Raw genomic sequence first — 14775 nt, 5'->3', positions numbered from 1 at the left:
GTTTTGGTCCGAACTATTCTGTTCAGCTTGTGTTCAGTTAATAATTCCAGCAGTGTATGGCCCAGGTACTCATGTTTCCACCATTCAGTTTTGTCTTTAGCAAGTTTCTCTTTACACACATTCTTGACTAATCACATTTTAAACTTACCCATGCTTGGGTAAGTTACACTTTTACACAACTATAAAATGTCAGATACTTGCAGGCTTCAACCTGAATTATTATTATTGATTTTTTACAGATGAAACATTAGAATATATTCCTCCAATGTTTAGATTATCAACTTAATAAACTCCACATGGTATGATGAGCGATGAGCTTTCCAGTGAATTGAATTCATGTGAATTCATGTGAATACAAGACTGTTCTGATACATGGTGCACCGAGCAGTTAAAATGCTGCATTTATAGAATGGCAATCGCAAGGGGGCATTGTCAACCCTCAATAACTCTGGTGAAAATTTGCTGAACCCTACGTCCAACTAGTGATAACGTCGATTACAGGAGGGACAGGTGACTATTTAAATGTGTGAAATGACCTGAGCTGGCTTTGCAGGGAAAACTGAGGTGGGGACAACAGGTATGTGTGAATTTGGCCCATCAAATTGGAATAGAGTGCAACAAAAGTCATTTCTCGGGTCAGAGAAATCCACTTCTTAGGTGCTCTCAAAAGTCCACTCAAAACATGACTGTTATTCTGCAATTACCCTGCAATTCTTTCTACATGAAGAAATACAAAAGTTTGCATGCTGTTCTGTATATCAGCAATTGGTCTAATAAATTGATATGATTGGTTGGATAAGGGATCCCCATGATTTTATGAAGAAGTCAGCCTGTATATTTGAAAATGGTAGAGCAAATCAAACCTTGGAGAAATCTATCAAAGCTCTTGTTCTGACAAAAAGCCTCATCTAATCTTTTCAAACAATGATCAGCATCAGAACCAAGGGAAAGCCAGTGTCTGTATGACTGTTGCTTGTATTCTTACGGTTTATATTGATTGTTTCCTAGTATGATTTGATTGCTTATTTGTACCCTATGACTATCATTAAGTGTTGCACCTTATGATTCTTGATGAATGTATCTTGTCTTTTTATGTACACTGAGAGCTGAAAGACAAATTCCTTGTGTGTCCCATCACACTTGGCCAATAAAGAATTCTATTCCATTCTATTCTCTCTCCCAATAGAGATGTCCGTAAGGTGTGATATAAAGCAGGCAGAGTTTTGATTGCACCATCACAGTTACTATCTTGACTTTTTAAAAAATTACAGTACCATCCCCAACTGTGCCTTTTTCCTCTAGGTCTGTGATGTGGAAGGCTTAGCTTTCCAAGCTGCTGAACTGCAGCACCCATCATCGCGTCTCTTTGATTTCCTGCAGATGCTGGAATTTGCCCTTCAAAGACTCGGGGAGTTGTCTCCCTCTCCAATACTTGTTAAGAGTTTGCACAGTTTGCATTCGGCCTAGAGCAAGGGTCACTAACCTTTCGGACCTCAGGAACCACTAAATTCATAATTTTAAATCCCACAGACCACTAACATGAACTGCCTAATGACCGGCTGGGTGAGCATAGCTAGGTGGTCATATGACAGGGGTGGGTGTGGCCAACTCAATGTCACTCACGTCAAGGGACACCTCACCAGCCTCACCCCTCCCCTCCCAGCCACTCCTCACCTGCTCACCTGGGCTACTTAGGGCCCCAAAAGGAAGCAGTTGTTGGAGTTAAACAGCCACCACGAGCTGTTTTGTTAGCAAAACAGCTTGCTCAGTTCAAATTGGGTCTGGCCAAGAAGGCGGCTCAGCAGAAGCACCTCACCGAGGACTACGAGCATAGGCTTTCCAAACAGAGAGAAGACCTGTGGGAGTGCAAGGACAGATACTGACTTCTAGAGGCTCAGGGGGCTGAGATGGTCAGCTAGTTCCAGGCCAAGATGCAGTCCCATTGGAATGAACTGGCTCTTCGCCACCAGTGGCACTTCCATCCAGCCTTCACCCAAAGCCCCATACCAGGAGACTGAAGCAGACCCCAAGTCAGAATTTCTCCCCCCTCCAATCCACACAAAAAGACCCCAAAGGGGGAGACTCTGTGCAGCAACACAAATGTTTATTGCACGTATCTGACCCAGAGGCCGTAGTTTGAGGACCCCTGATTTAGTGCAATATGAAAAATGCAAATAATTTTTCTGTGGACCACCAAAATTTTCCTGTGGACCACCAGTTGGTGACCGCTGGCCTAGAGTACAGCTAAAATGCAGCAAGGGGGAGAAGACCGTACAATGGAGGATAGTTTGCTCTTTCCGCCTCTCCTCCAAATTGGAGTTCATATCGGAGCAGCAGAAGGCTGAGATCACACAAGTGTTGTCAAAGAGACATTTAATGCTGGCTGGTCAAAACTCTAGGAGCAAATGAGAACTCTAGTCGCCCTGTCCCACACTAACTGGAATCCAGGTCTTTCCAAGGGAACATATTTCCCATCTTCACCTTCCTGATGTCCTTTGCAGGTGTATGAGAGCCCACTGAGTGGGCAAACAGTTTCGACCACCTCCTCTCCCTTGTCAATCTAGTCTTTCTTTTCACCGCCTGGTGCCTCTAAGATACACACCAGCATCTGGACTTGCAGCTGTTGGGGAAAGTGACTTAAAACAGTTGGGAGTTTGTCTTAATTGCCCCAGACCCACTAGCAAGTGGAAGCAATTTTAACACCTAGAATATTGCATCCAGTTTTGGTCACCACACTATAAACAAGAGGTTGAGACTCTAGAAAGAGTGCAGAGAAGAGCAACCAGGATGATTAGGGGACTGGGGCAGGGGTGAAATCCTGCAGGTCCTGACAGGTTCTGGAGCACTCGTAGCAGAAATTTTGAATAGTTCGGACAACTGGCAAATGCCACCTCTGGCTGGTCCCAGAGTAGGGTGGGAATGGAGATTTTGCAGTATCCTTCCCCTGCCATGCTCACCAAGTCACGCCCACCAAGCCACACCATGTTCACCAAGCCATGCCCACAGAACCGGTAGTAAAAAAAAAATTAATTTCACCACTGGACTGGAGGCTAAAACATATGAAGAACGGTTGCAGGAACTGGGCATGGCTAGTCTAGTGAAGTAAAGGATCAGGGGAGACATGATTGCAGTCTTCCAATATTTGAGGAGCTGCCACAGAGAGGAGCGGGTCAAGCTATTTTCCAAAGCACCTGAAGGCCAGACAAGGAATCATGGATGGAAACTGAACAAGGAGAGATTCAACCTGGAAATAAGGGGGAACTTTCTGACAGGGAGAACAATCCACCAATGGAACAGAAGTTGCCTTCAGAAATTGTGGGAGCTTCATTACTGGGAGCTTTCAAGAAGAGACTGGACTGCCATCTGTCAGAAATGGTGTAAAGTCGCCTGTTTAAGGGGGGGGGGGTTGGACTAGATGACATACAAGGTCCCTTCCAACCCTGTTAATCTGAATCTCCCGCTGCAAGGGTGAGCTTCCCCCTGGGGGATGGCTGGTTGGCTAGCAGCTTTGGGGAGGAAGGAGATGGCGTTGCTACAGGGGCAGTGGAGGAAGGTTGGACCTGCACCTCCGGTCCCCGATCGTCCCAAACGGGTCTCACGCGAGGGAAACCTCCACGTTTTCCCAGCCTCCCCTCCCCGCGAGCCTAGGAGGGGGTCGAGGAGGGAGGGGAGGAGGAGGAGGAGAAGGAGCAACAGGCGCGGAGCAGAGGCGGCGACAGCAGGCAGATGCTTCTCGTCCCCGGCCTCGCCACTGCACGCGTCTTCCAGGAAGAGGCGCCTGGTTCGGCCGAGAAGCTGCGAGGGCTCGATAAAGCTGCCGCTATCGGGACGTCGCAGGCAGCAAGAGCCCAGCAAAGGAAGAGCTGCGGGGGGAAAGCGAGCGAGCGAGTCACGGGCAGATCTCCAAACCCAGCCGGGGAAGGAGGGACGGAGAACAACCCAGAGGGCGTGGAGACCCGGGCTCCCCTCCAACCGTGCTGGAAGCCGCTTGTGCGCTCGGTGGCGTCGCTGTCCAGGAGGACGGAAAAGCTGCTCGCCCCCCGGGTGCCGCGTCTGGAGATGTAGCAAAGGTAGGAGTTGGAGTGGGGGTGGCGGGGAAGCCGAGAAGGAAAGGTGAAGCGGGGAATTTGGGGAGGGGAAGGGACGGGAGGGCGGAGTTTAAGCCTGCCGGAGCCGGTGCCTTACCTGTGTGTGTCTCTGTGTGTTGAATTGACCCAGGTCAAGAGAAACTGGCGCGGGATCCCAGACTTTTTGATTTAAGGACGTGTTTGGAAGAGACAAAAGAGAAGGGAATCCGGCTGGCTTTTGGAGACAACTCTTAACTCTGTTTTATGACGGCTTTCTCCTCTGGGGGAAAAAAAACACAAAACGACTCCAAATGTCAGCACCTCAATGAGATCGTCTGAGCTAGCCATAGGGACTAACTAGAAAAGACAAACACCATAAACTAAGAGCTTCTTGCTGAATGAAAATCCAGCCAGTCTAAAGGTAAAGGGGGTGGGAAAACTCCGTGTTTCATTGGAACCCCCCCCCCCCAACAACAACAAAACAAAAAAACAACCCGCCAACATAGAAATGCCGTTATAGCAATTTATAGTGAGGCTACAGTTTGGAAACTGTATACAGTCCTGGTCACCACATGTCAGACATGATGCTATAGATGGGGAAGGATGCCAACGAAGCCAATTAGAAGGATGTGGGGCGATTAGACTGGCTCCCCTTCAAAAAGATTAAAAGGGCTGGCTTTTTAGGATAACTGGGATGGAAAAGAAGGAAGGGGAGCTGTTTAACAGCCCATGGAAGGGGGCTTGGGTGATATGGAAAATGTTTTTGGAGCCAAGCTCTTCTTCCTCACAGTGTGAGCACTCCAAGCATTACTAGACACTCAGGACTGAAAGCAAAGAAGAAGGAATTCTTTGCAGAACCTAAATTAAACTGTGAAGTTTGCTAGCATCAGATGTGGGGATAGATATTAACTTAGGTGGTTTTAAAAGACAACAGAAAACATTCCTGGAAAACAGGCTAGGAATGGCTCGTAGACTTGATTATTGTTTCATGCCTATAGGATGATGAGCATTGTGCCTAATATCAGCTAGTAGGAAGGGAGTAAAGAGTAAATGGCCATGGCCCATCTTCTTCTGGTCTGTACTTGGTTGGAAACTAAGCAATGTCAAATATTGGACTTTTTAATATTCTTATATTTTTACATTCTGGGTCCTTTGAAAATATACACTTGGTCCAACAACAAAAAATGTTTCTCTGCTTTTGCTGCTGACGCCTCAAATGCAAATCTCCACCAAATAAACTAAGCTAAACTCTTCCATAAACTCATTTCCAAGTAAATATGCCTGAGACCACACTTCATACTAAGCTTGAAGGTGTATTGACTTGCGGAAGGATGTGCTGGAAATCACAGAAAAATCATTATTAGAAGTATGCTTAAAATAGACCGTCGGGTCATATTTATTTTGCTTCATGCAGGAATCTTTATTATTCACCCCTTTAAAAGATGAGAAACCAAAGCTAATTACAGATGTGATCCAGTGGCAAACCAGTGTATTTCTATGCCAAAATATTTTTCACTGAGTTTAATAGTATTTGTTGTTAGGTAAATGGTGTAGGATTGCAGCAGCAATACAGAATAAGGACATGTATTGGCGGTTACAGCATCATGTTTAACCACAGTTGTGTTAACTATGATTTGTTGAAAATACTATATGCAAAGAACAAAAGAACATGTCCACACATGAAGGTCCAATTATGCACATGAATCTTCTTAACTAACTGGATTGGGGTATTTATTTATGTATAAAATTTATAGGCTGCCTATCTTGTCTCAAGGTTAGATAACAGAATTCATGCAGGGGTTGGAGTTAATTTGCTTAGACCAGGTTCTGCCCCCCCCTTCTATAGTACAGTCGCTTCGATTCACATAGCATGCTAATCCAAAACAATACATCAGACGTACCCTGGATTTGGTTTCCTAAAACCCAGACTAGTTTAAATTGGAGTTGAAAGGTTGGTGGTTTGGCATTGTCTTAATATGTTGCGTGAAATAGGCTATTCATTCGGTTGGGCAAAACATTTTATATAAACATCAGGATTTTTCAGAGTGACTCATAATAGGCAAGATGGCAGGTATGCCATTGTTATCAAAGCCCAACCCCTTGGTGGGCATGGCTTGGATTGCAACATTTCATCTGCCATCTTGTAAATTCTGATTCCTCCCTACAATCATCTCTGTATGTAAACACAGCAATTGTGCGCTTGGTTTGTGGGAGGGTATTGTTATGTTATGGCTTAGTGATACTGAATAGGCTTAGCTAATGCAACTATGGAAATGCACAGAGATTTCAGTTGTGGAACCAGTCCACAATAGCAGATCAGGGATATACCATTCTGTTATTTTTAGCTAATAAACCACATGGAAAGGGACACAGTGGCTCAGACACTAAGCTTGTCAATCAGAAAGGTCGGCAGTTGGGCAGTTCGAATCCCTAGTGCCGCATAACGGAGTGAGCTCCCATTACTTGTTCCAGCTTCTGCCAAACTAGCAGTTCGAAAGCACATAAAAATGCAAGTAGAAAAATAGGGACCGCCTTTGGTGGGAAGGTAACAGCATTCCGTGCGCCTTCAGTGTTTAGTCATGCCGGCCACATGACCACAGAGACATCTTCGGACACCGCTGGCTCTTCAATTTTGAAACAGAGACGAGCACCGCCCCCTAGAGTCGAGAATGACTAGGACATATGTGCAAGGAAAACCTTTACCTTTTTACCATATGGAAATTGTCAAGCTTGCTGGCAAAACTTGGCAAAAATTTTCAGACAGACAGCTCAGGATGATTTGACTAGTCTTTAGGCCTGAATTCAGCCTAAGGCCCCTTGGATGTACAACATGCTTGGCAAGATAAAAGTATTCATTGTGGATTAGGAAGAAGTCACAAAAACAGCTGATTCACCTCTGTCAACATGAAATTGTAATTTCATCTTTATACTAGTTTAATTCCAATATTTCCCCACCCCCTTCCCTTATTTTAATGGACTTTTCCCGCCGTCCTTCTTTGCCTTGTATGCCTTTTGATATAACTGACATCTCTACCCTGAGAAACTCTGACTCTCAGCTTCCAGAGAAATCCAGTTTCATCCTAGAATGTAGATCTGTTTAATGTAATGAAATGTCTGTGTTGAAACAAAATGCATGGCATACTAATAAAGAAATTATAGACTGAAATACACACACAGAGAGAGACAGACATGCATGTGTGCATGCGTGTGCACACACACACACAAACACACACACGGTTTCCTCAACTTAGTGCTCTCCAGATGTGTAAGACTAATTGCCAAAAATTTCCCAACCAACAGCTGGCTGGGGGATTATGACAATTGAAATTGAACACAATGGCTGGGTTCGTACAAAGCATTATAGCTAAAAGACTGGGAAACCTATTTTTCAGTATATTCTGGAAACTCGATCATTGTCTTAGCTGTTGAATGAACCAAGCTGGGACTTTAAGTGTTAATATGACTTTTTCCCCTTCATTTGGGCACAGCCTCTTACTGTGTTTTGTTCTCCTGTGGTTAGAGGTGTGTAGATTGTATTGTGTGAATTCTGTCACTTGGAGAACAACAAAATGAACAATGTTGAAGTATATAGTCTATATCTTTTCACACTCGTCCCACCTGAACAATTGTAATAACGGCAGTGGGGTTGGTGGAAATACTTGGAGAGACAGTAGGCAACCCTGGTAGGCCACATAGAGGATTTTTGAACATTTTTATTTATTTGTTTGTTTGTTTATTTGTTTGTCAAACATGTACAGGGTAGCCAGTATGAACATGGACACGAACAAAGGAAATGAATGCAAATAAATGGAGACAGTAGGACAAGGACGGTAGGCATGCTGGTGTGCTTATGCATGCCCCCTTTATGGACCTCTTAGGAATGGGGTGAGGTCCATGGTAGACAATTTAAGGTTAAAGCTATGGTGGTTTGAGGGACTCGGGTAGAGCATTCCAGGCATTGAACAGCAATACAACTGTTGCTGAAGTTGTATTTTCTGCAATTGAGTTTGGAGCTGTTTACCTTGAGTTTGTATTGGTTGTTTGCCCGTGTATTATTGTGGTTGAAGCTGAAGTAGTCATTTACAGGTAGGACGTTATAGCAGACAATTTGGTGTACTATGCTTAGGTCCGACCACTGCCGTTGCAGTCCCAGATTGTCCAAGCTCAAAACTTTGAGCCTGGTGGCATAAGGGAGTCTATTGTGAGCAGAGGAGTGGAGGACTCTTCTCATGAAATACCTCTCGACCTGCTTGATCATATTAATGTGTGATATACAGTGTGGATTCCAGGCAAACCAGCTGTATTCGAAAACTGGTCTGGCAAAGGTTTTGTATGCCCTAGTTAGCAGTACAATGTTGCTGGAGAAGAAGCTTTGCAAAATTAGGTTAACAACTCTTAATGCCTTTTTTGGCAATGCTGTTACAGTGAACTCTGGGGTTTAGATCATTTGTGATGAGTACTCCTAGTCCTTGACAGAGTGAGGGTCATCTATGAGGTTGTATCCGCCCAGCTTGTATTTGGTGTTCTGATTTTTGTTGCCAATGTGTAAGACACAGCATTTGTTAGTTGAAATCTTGAGTTGCCAATTGAGCGACCATTCTGACACACAGTCAAGGTTGCTTTGTAGGGCAGCAGCATTGTCAGTGGTGTTAAATAATTTTACGTCATCAGCGAAGAAGAAGACTCCCTACGCAAGAAGAAGGAAGCTAACACAGAGAATAGCATAAGTAAATATGGACATACCTCCTTAGCGGTAAGTTTCAGAATGATTTTTCTGAGAGGAGGAGAGGTGAGCTTTCAGAGGAGAAAGACAACTTGCAAAGGCAGATGCTTATCCTCGGGTGGGTGCAGAAGAGATTTAGCCCTGAACCCATTGTCTCTACTAAACAGGGAAGCTGCAGAGAAGAGTAAAAGAAGGGAATACAAACAGTTCAGTGTATGAGTTAAGCCGACGTTGTTAGGAGATCCAGGATTTAGCTTTGCCTCTTATTTAAGGAGAGAGTCCAGAGGTGGTATTTATCCAGTTCTGACTGGTTCTGGTGAACCAGTAGCAGAAATTTTGAGTAGTTCGGAGAACTGGGAAATACCACCTCTGGCAGGCTCCGCCCCCATCTATTCACTTCGCGAATCCCAGCTGATTGGCTGGGTCTTTTTCTGTTGCCCTGCACAGGAGGAAGGAGCTGGAAAGCAGGTTAGTGGGGTGGGGAGGGAATGGAGATTTTACGGTATCCTTGCCCTGCTTGTTGGGTGGAAATGGGGATTTTGCAGTATCCTTCCCCTGCCACGCCCACCAAGCCATGCCATGCCCACAGAACCAGTATTAAATTTTTTAAAATCCCACCACTGAGAGAGTCCCTTATTTAGTATTAATTGTAGTGTTCCTTTTTTCTCTGCATGGCAAGGACAGTTTATTGTGATAGATGAAGTGGATAGAAATCCCCCAAATCATCTTAAATGTGTTAGTCTTTAAGGTGTCATATGACTCTCTGTTGTTTAAAAAAATCCACAGAACTCATTTATCAGTTTCTTGCCTGCTCTTACCTTTAGCTTGGATTTCTTCGGATGATGACTGTATCAAGCTTCAGACCTTTATTCTAATTTTCGTCTAGCTACAAGCCACAAAGAGTCTAATGCCTGGGTGTCCAACACGGCACCTGCTAACATGTCCCTTGTCCCCTGCCAGTTCCCTGCCCTGCTTAATTTTATTTATGTTTAATTCTTAGAAGCACAGATGGGAATCGAACTTGTTGCAAAGCAGAGTACCTGTGCGAGTTAAAAACAGTGAAAAACAGTAGCACAACAAATCTCATCCCTATGAAATCAAGGACATAGGAGATAGGTGTCCAAAGCATGGGGCAAAGAAATCTGGCAGGAAGGAAAATGACTTGGAAGTAGGTTCAGACTCTCTCCTTCTATAGGACTTCCCTGGAATTGCAGCACAGCAGTTATGGTTGTATGTTTACTTTGTTATTATCAACAATTCTTGGGTGTCTTGCAAATTTGAATAAATGGCTCATTTCTGTTTATGGGATGAAGTCTGGCTCTTCCAACCAAGGTGCATTTTGAAGAATCAGCTGCCACGCATATAGGCATCTATGAGGTTGTTGGGCAAGATAACACACACCATTATGTTATGATGCAAACAAAAATATTTTTGTACATGCATTGAAAGTTGACATGCAGGTAGATAAAGGGTTTGCCTTGTAACATCGCTCATTTGGTTAGCAATATTTTCATTGTTGTGCCTAGCTGTCACAAAAAATCCAAAAGACATTATTTGCAAATAAAAGGGCGAGTGACTGAAGGCCGGTGCTTTGTACATGACTGTTTTATGGTTGGCCACATCTAGCATGGCAACCATTTTGTGAGAGTACTTATAACTCTCAAAAGTCTAGAAACATCCACTGCTTCAGAAAGGTTGGAGAACCTTAGGGTAACAATTATATAATTTACCTCTATTCTTGATCACATCTTTGCTACGTCCCATTTTCGGCACCACAGTTCAGAGGATTTGGAACAGGCCAAGGGGAGAGTAATGAGGATGATATTGGTGGGGGCAGAAGATCAAGAAGGATCTATCTAGGATGGGGGAAGCTGCTAGAGATGGTTAGTCTTGGGATATGATGACTGAAAACCTATTTAGCTATCAGAAAGGACACCTTGTGGAAGGTCAAGCTATGTCCTCCCTCATTACAGAAAGCAGAATATCAAATAATGGATTCAGCTTCCAAGTGTATGTTAGAATAAAATTCCATAACAGTAAGAACAGTTTAACGATGGAACCAATTATCCAGTGAGATAACGGTCCAAAGGTTAAATTATCCAACTTCATCTTTAATTTGGATTTCTTCACTGAGGAGAGCATTGGACTTGGGGGCATGAATAGCCCTTTCCAATTCCATGTCATCTGTTTCTGTTTTAGTGACATAGCTGTAAACAGAGAAAAACAATAAATTAGCTTCAAGTAGAATGACAGCCTAGAATTCTGTGGCTCTGTGATTTTCTCTCTCACTCCTATTTGTTGCAGAGAGGAAACCATAGAGGCAAAATATAGCAATATATATTCTAGTAAGTTTGCTCTTCCAAAAGTGGAGAGCAGCTTGGGAGGGTGGTGGGATTAGCCATCCCTCGGAATGGTGGAAAAAGAGAACCTCCTGCATCATTTGATCAGCATCAAAATTTCAATGGGGCTCATCACAGAATAACATGGTGTTGGATGTTCTGCTGTGGACCTTGATGAATGTTCCCAGAACGCTCTGTTTTCATTCTCTTATGTTGCTAGATTGGGGAGCCCATTAATATATAGATTAATGATTAATTAAAGGAGGTCTACTGGTGAGTTGTTGTGATGGTTGGATGACAGCATGAATTCAGGACGGAGGTTGAGTTTAAGCAAGGAGAAGCTGTTAATGCTTGCCATAATTGACTTGTTGCTAGGATGATGACACAGAATCTGAGGGAATTCCAGGAGATCTCACCTTCTTGTAGAGGAAAGATGGAAATTCATAGAGTTCCTAGATTTAGTCACTCATTATTATTTGGCACCTTTTCTTCAGAGCTAGGTGGACCTACCTGCACCTGACCTTACCACAAAAAGAGCAACTAATTAGACTTCTTTTTGAATCTTGCATTGATGACAGAAGAGAGCCCTCTAGAACACATGAATCTGGGCAAGGAGCTTGGCTGACAGAGTCAAACAGAGAAAATCTATGTACTGTAGCTACTGTAGACCGAATTGTTTCAGCTGTTTTTTTCTCAGCCCACAAAGTTCATTCCCCTCTCCACTGATGATGTCACCCAGTTTGGTAATGGAATGTCTGCAAAAACAACAACAACCAAGCATAGAAAACAAGAAGGGCCCAAAGTATACAATGCTGTCATGATGTACACAACCATCTTTCAGGAACTTGCTTCTTCTTCTTCTTACCCTTCTAGTATTTGCTGTCTAATGTCAATATAAGATTCTTATGGTGATTTTAAAAAATGTTTATTTTTTTAAAAATAGTTGAATGTATCATCACCACCATACCCCGACTCAATAATAATACAATAATACAATAGTAGAGTTGGAAGGGACCTTGGAGGTCTTCTAGTCCAACCCCCTGCCTAGGCAGGAAACCCTATACCGTTTCAGACAAATGGCTATCCAACAACTTCTTAAAGACTTCCAGTGTTGGAGCATTCGCAACTTCTGGAGGCAAGCTGTTCCACTGATTAATTGTAATTGTATACAATACAGTTGTATAGTGGAAAAAAAAACCCTCACATACTTTATAGTGATAAAGATAAACTAAATGGAACTGGGAAGGAAGGAAGGGGAAGAGGAGGAAGGAAAGGGAAGTGAAGGAAATGAGAAAGGAAAGGAAAGTCCAACCATATAGTGGCCTTTTAGTCTCAATATGGGATTAACAACACAAAAGCTTTTTATTAAGACTGCCCTTGTAGAAACACATGGGTTTCTTTAGTGGGGCTGGGATAGGAAAGATCCCCACCAGGAGATGAATCTGATAGGAGTCTTCTTTGTATCTAACACCTTTTCCCAGGCTATCAGTACAGCTTTTTATCTCTGCTCATTGCACCAGTTAGAATAAAGCAGGCATAGACAGAATAAGGCTCAGATAAAGGAGTAATACAACAGCCAGGATGTAAAGACACAGGATCAAAAATAAGAAGAGTGTGATAAGAGAAGAAACAATACCATTGTTTATGGAAATCATACCCCCAAAGGGAACTGAGCTCTTATCCTGCCTTCTCACCATTCCTGAACCTTTGACACAAATATTCCAGGTGAAACTGTTCAGTTCTAGAGCTATTTATTTTCCGGTTTAAACCTATTAAACAGAAGATTTATTTTTCTGTTTAATATAATTATTAGACTCTCGAGCTCTATTACATAGGGAAGAAGTTGGCAGTCTTCTCAAGGCCAAAATACGGTTTGTATCAAATCACCCCACAGATAATTTAAAAATGCTTTTAGTTTTACAAGAAACAATACAATACAATAGCAGAGTTGGAAGGGACCTTGGGGTCTTCTAGTCCAACCCCCTGCCTAGGCAGGAAACCCTATACGGTTTCAGACAAATGACTATCCAACATCTTCTTAAAGACTTCCAGTGTTGGGGCATTCACAACTTCTGGAGGCAAGCTGTTCCATTGATTAATTGTTCCAACTGTCAGGAAATTTCTCCTCAGTTCTAAGTTGCTTCTCTCCTTGATTAGTTTAAACCCATTGCTTCTTGTTCTACCCTCAGGTGCCTTGGAGAATAGTTTGACTCCCTCTTCTTTGTGGCAACCCCTGAGGTATTGGAATACTGCTATCGTGCCTCCCCTAGTCCTTCTTTCTATTAAACTAGACATATCCATTTTCTGCAACTGTTCTTCATATGTTTTAGTCTCCAGTCCCCTAATCATCTTTGTTGCTCTTCTCTGCACTCTTTCTAGAGTCTCCACATCTTTTCTACATCATGGTGACCAAAACTGAATGCAGTACTCCAAGTGTGGCCTTACCAAGGCATTATAAAGTGGTATTAACACTTCACATGATCTTGATTCTATCCCTCTGTTTATGCAGCCTAGAACCGTGTTCGCTTTTTTGGCAGCTGCTGCACACTGCTGGCTCATATTTTAATGGTTGTCCACTAGGACTCCAAGATCCCTCCCACAGTTACTACTGTTGAGCAAGGTACCACCTATACTGTACCTGTGCATTTCATTTTTGTTGCCTAAATGTAGAACCTTACTCTTTTCACCATTGAATTTCATTTTATTAGATAGTCCCAATGTTCAAATTTGTCAAGATCCTTCTGTATCTTAAGCCTATCTTCTGGAGCATTGGCTATTCCTGTCAGCTTGGTGTCATCTGCAAATTTGATGAGTTCCCCATTTATTCCCTCATCCAAATCATTGATGAAGATGTTGAAGAGTACTGGGCCCAAAACAGAGCCTTGGGGTACTCCACTGCATACTTCCCTCCATGTAGATGCAGTTCCATTGAGGACTACACGTTGACTGCGGTTGGTCAGCCAGTTACGAATCCATCTGGTGGTGATGCTGTCTAACCCACATACTTCTACTTTATCTAGTAGTAGGTTATGGTCTACCTTATCAAATGCCTTACTGAAGTCCAAGTAAACTATATCACAGCATTCCTCTGGTCCACTAATTTTGTCATATTATCAAACACATCCTTGTGATCTGAGGTGAGCTCATATGAGAATAATGTCATGAGAAGATATTTATTTATTTGATTGATTGATCGATTCACACCCTCTTTCCAATGTAAAAATTTTACTATGTAGAATGATTCCTAATATTAAACAAGTTTTAAAAGAATAGTTCAGGATGTCAGATATAGAGAAATATGATAACATCTGTGCAGATCAAAAACAATAATGCTGGGATTTAATAATCTCTTATAAAGACAGTCTTCAAAATATGTTTTTTTTAAAAAAATTATGAACCTCTGAATGTTTTTTCAGCCTCTAGCCCTTTGTGAGCTATACTGATGGGATGACTTGCATAGACAAGCACACATCTATTGTGGGATGACTGAAGAGCTTATATTAGAAAAAAGAAACACTGACCTGTAATCCAGGAACATACTAGTTAATCCTGATCTATTTCTGCCAAGTTTGTATTTATCTCAAACAGAAACCTTTGCAGTATGGGTTATATTATGTAATATAAACTTAGATTGCCTTAAATTACA

The 14775-nt window shown here is 42.7% G+C and overlaps 1 protein-coding gene across 2 annotated transcripts in view; it reads left to right on the top strand.

The window, feature by feature from the left end:
* Positions 1–3925: 3925 nt before the first annotated feature.
* Positions 3926–14775, top strand: part of RIPOR3 (RIPOR family member 3) — a 148468-nt gene continuing 137618 nt past the window's right edge. For both annotated transcript variants that reach the window (XR_014174888.1, XM_081947038.1), the window contains exon 1: positions 3926–4070. The gene's annotated coding sequence lies outside the window, so the exon portion shown is untranslated. The remainder of the gene's footprint in view (positions 4071–14775) is intronic.

Source organism: Natrix helvetica, assembly GCF_964273705.1.
Source record: "Natrix helvetica genome assembly, chromosome: 3".
Lineage (NCBI taxonomy): Eukaryota > Metazoa > Chordata > Lepidosauria > Squamata > Natricidae > Natrix > Natrix helvetica.
This window is presented reverse-complemented; position numbering and strand designations above follow the sequence as displayed.